This window comes from Pinus tabuliformis, chromosome 6 (genome assembly GCF_031772625.1).
Source record: "Pinus tabuliformis cultivar Carrire ecotype Pingquan chromosome 6, CPIR1, whole genome shotgun sequence".
Taxonomy (NCBI): domain Eukaryota; kingdom Viridiplantae; phylum Streptophyta; class Pinopsida; order Pinales; family Pinaceae; genus Pinus; species Pinus tabuliformis.
Window position 1 is genome coordinate 1,645,596,063 of NC_142292.1, and position 4,392 is coordinate 1,645,600,454.

Consider the following 4,392-nt stretch of genomic DNA (forward strand, 5'->3'; position numbering starts at 1 on the left):
GCAGCAATAAGTATAGATGGCAAGAGGTTCCCTAGGGCAGATTGAGGGATGATTGTCTCAACAAGTGAATGTGGACCGAGAAATCCATCAGAACAGGGGATGCTAGCAGATCGCAATAGTTGGGTTTTAGTAGATACACATTCAACATGAAGCGGTTTTCCAGGGGTAATTTTAAAAATGACATTCAGCCCTTTGTCAGCTATATTAGCCCAGAACAGTTCAGACCCAGGGTTCTAGGGTGGGTGAGGATCTATAGCAAGAAGATTTATTTAAACTATCTTTCACCACAGATCAACTCAGCTTTGCTCTACAGGGAGATGGGGTGGGGAGTTTCCAGTTAGAAGAAACAATAGAATTCCTACAAGAGATATGGTCATGTTGGCAAGGGATGCAGTGAATCATCAATTTTTTGATTCATACCACGGCTATGATGGTTTTCGGGTTTTCGAAAAGCCTCATTACCTGAAGCGGTTTCCTTGAAATGAGCACGATGCCACTCAATGATAGACACTTGTCGTAGGAAGGAAAGAGAATACCGCCTTTATCAGGCGGGTATTCCTCCTGCTTCTCTTTTATCCGATATCCCTCTCAACCATTGCATCAAATGGTAGGGGATCATTGGCCGAGATTCAAGATGCATGTTGGTGAGTCCAGGTCAGATTCTTGGCTTCCTCAGTGGACCAGAAATCTTCTAGGTACAAGATCTAATTCATCTTTATGTGCAACGCTGGTTATCATATACCACCGTCAAGGTGGTTTTCGGTTCATCTGGTGCCCTCAACTCCGGAAGTGATTTCCTAGAAATGAGCTCGATGCCACTCATCATGCAACACGTGGCTCTGGTAGGTGAGAGAATACCACCCTCATCGGGTGGGTATTCTTACGGTTCCTTTTCTACCTGATATGTATTTCAACCATTGGATCTTGCAGTGGCAGATCAACGGCACAGGATCACTATGCATGTTGGGGGGTTCATGTTAGATACTTGGTTTCCTTAGTGGGCCCGTTTTATGTATGTGGTGGGCCTTATCTCCTTTTTAAATACTCTACTATGTGGGAAGGGAACAAGTACTTTTTTATCATTTAGTTTCTCGCTCGTTAGATCTTGGAGGACGGGTTGAGTGATTCAGTAGTCTCTTGGCTCAAGTTGCGAGCCGTTTGCTCTTTTCCCAAGGCGCCTAGAGGTAGCCACATCTCTAGCCATTTTCTACCCTGGGGTTTTGTATTTTATGTAATTTATTTTATACAGAGAAATGAAAAGAAGGTTCGACTCTTGCTTAAGCAAAAAAAGAATCTTGAAAAGGTTCTTCCTGAAGTTCAAAAGTTAGTTATTAATCCTAATTTCCTCTAGAAACCCAAACCCTCATCACCTCCTTCTTCTATAAAGTTGTCTCTCCTAGAAAGACAACCCCATCTCGTCAAATGGTTGGTATTCAACCAATTGTGGTAGCATGCTATGCAACCTTAGTTCTTCCACCTACATACAACTCCATCCTTTTTTGGATGGGTATTTAAAACACTTACCTAAATTTAATGGAGAAATTGAGCCATCTACTGAAGATCACTTTAGACTTTGTTGATAATATGAATATTGAGCATGAGGTTGTCTACTCTAGACTTTTTTTACAATCCCTTGTAGGAAATGTTAGAATATGTTTCAAACAACTTCAAGCTAATTCAATTAATTCATGGGTTGATCTAGTTAATATTTTCAAAAATCAATGGGGAGTAAAAAAAGATGTTGTTTACTAATTAACAAAATTTGGAAGACTTAAAAAGAAACCCGGGTGAACGTGTAGCTGATTTCATTAAGATATTCAATAAACACTATAATAAAATTCCCCTTGATTGCAAACCTCCAGTAACTGATGTTAAGGTTAAGTTTTCCAAAGAATTTGAAGATGAGTTTGTTGTAATGCTTGGGGAAAGAAAATCTGAAACTCTAGTAGACATGCAAACAAACGTGATCGAAGTTGAGGCTAATAGATCAGCATCTGCTAAATTGGAAAGTAAGGTAGAAAAGGCTGAAAAGAGGATGAAAGGTAGAGAAGAAGGTACCTCATAAAATACTAAAGATGAAGACCATAACATTGATGAAATAAACTCTCTACTTAGGAATATCTCTAACAGAATATATAGAATGGAAACTCAACCTAGACCAACCCAACAAGTTGCAAATAGACCACAAGTTCAATATAGAAGACCTTTTCAACCTCAAATTTTGGAAAGGCCAAACACTGATCAACAAATTCAACCTCCCCTAATGATTGATGATCAATATCTTGAAGAAAATGTTCCTATCAATAAAAATGATATCAATTATTTTGAAGACCCTTCATCACAAAATGCTATTGTCCCAATTACTCAAGACCAGCCTCTAATTCAAAATTAAAAATATTCTCAAATTTCTAAGTATAAAGTTTGTTTGTTTGTTTGTTTGTTTTTGTTTGTTTGTTTTTGTTTTGTTTTTGTTTTTGTTTTTGTTTTTGTTTTTTTGTTTTTGTTTTTTTGTTTTTTTGTTTTTTTGTTTTTTTGTTTTTTTTTGTTTTGTTTTTTTGTTTGGTTTTTTGTTTGGTTTTTTGTTTTGTTTTTTATTTTGTTTTTTATTGGTTTTATTGTTTTATTGTTTTTTTTTTTTTTTTTTTTTTTTTTTTTTTTTTTTTTTTTTTTTTTTTTGTTTTGTTTTTTGTTTTTTGTTTTGTTTTTGTTTTTGTTTTTTTTTTTTTGAATTATTAATTTCTGAATTAAATAGAAGGTATGACCTTAGACCAAGACTAGGACCTGGTAGACCAACCAAAAAGGTTACCTTTGATGAACCTCAAGTAAAATCAGTTGAAACAAAAACCCCATTAATTCAACCACAAAATCAGATACAAGAACAAAATATTGCTAAAAAATCTATTCCATCTGTCTTTAATGTTGAAAAAGAGTTAGAAAGAGTTAAAATTCCAATCCCATTATCTGAACTCTCTAAAAATCTAGGTTATAAACATCAAGTTTCTAAATGGATTCAATCTTCAAGTCTTGATGTAGAGGGTGATGTCATTAGTTTAAGGGATGAAAAAACTCAAGTTGTTTTTGGTCCTAGTTGAGATATGATTGATGAAATTGTACCTCCCTTATACGTCACCTTGAAAATTCATGACTACATTCTATATAATTTCATGTTGGATTCTAGTGCTTCCCATAATCTAATTCCTAAAGTAATCATGGATCAACTTCAACTGCAAATCACTAGACCATTCCATGACCTGTATACTTTCGTCTTTGAGAAGGTACCCTATCCTGGATTAGTTAAGGATGTGGTGGTGTTATGAAACTAGCTCACAAAAAGATAGAAAAGATAGATCAACGCCTTAGAAATAAGCCTCTTCGAGGGGGCAACCTCCTTTACATTACACAAATGAACAATTCTTAGATGATACAAATGACAAGAACTCCTTTCTATATATAGGAGTCTAAGGGGTCATAATATAATCAGAGCCGGCATAACAATAATAATGTAAGGGCACAATAATAACAATAGTGGGCTTCTATGGGGCACAATAATAACAATATGGGGACTACATGGGCACAACAATATAATAAGGAGGTTGTACTAATAACAATAAGGTGTTACACTAGTAGTATAGGGACCTAATAGATGGTAATACTTGCTCAGATCCTTGTCAAGAGTATAGTCTTAGACATTGTTGTTACAAACATTCCTCCAAAATTTGGAATGTTACTATCCAGAGCTTGTTGTGCCAACTTATGGGGAAGTCTGCAAATGTACATGTCTTATGCTACAATCCTAGTTTATGGATGTGAACATTTAAGACTATAAAAAGAAGTTAGATTCATTAATACAGTCTATAAAGAAAATAAAGCAGGTAATCATCCTATTACTAAGTTTTTGGACACTTTACATTAGTTGCTAATGATCTTCCAAATCCTCAAATTACTATTCAAGAAACTGTCAATACCCCTCAAATTATAAACACTGACATTTGGAAAAATACGGAATTTTATAAAGATTGAGTAGGAGTAGGAATTATATTCATCTTTCCTGATAAGAAAAATATAACCCAATATTTTAAATTATATTTTGAGGTCACAAATAATGTGGCAGAATATGAAGCCCTAATTTTAGGATTGGAGTTAGCCAAAAGTTTGAAAAGTTATTTGATCATAATGATGTGTCTAAAACTTCATTCGTACATTCACAATAAGGAAATGTTCAGGACTGTAATATTGGTACATCTGATGAAATCGGAAATGTTAAAATCTAAACATCATTGCCTCAAGAAATCAAAGACAAATATATCAATATTTTCAAAAACTATAAATATATATTTGCATGGTCATTTGAAGAATTGAAAGCCTATTACACAACCATTATAGAGAAATTTT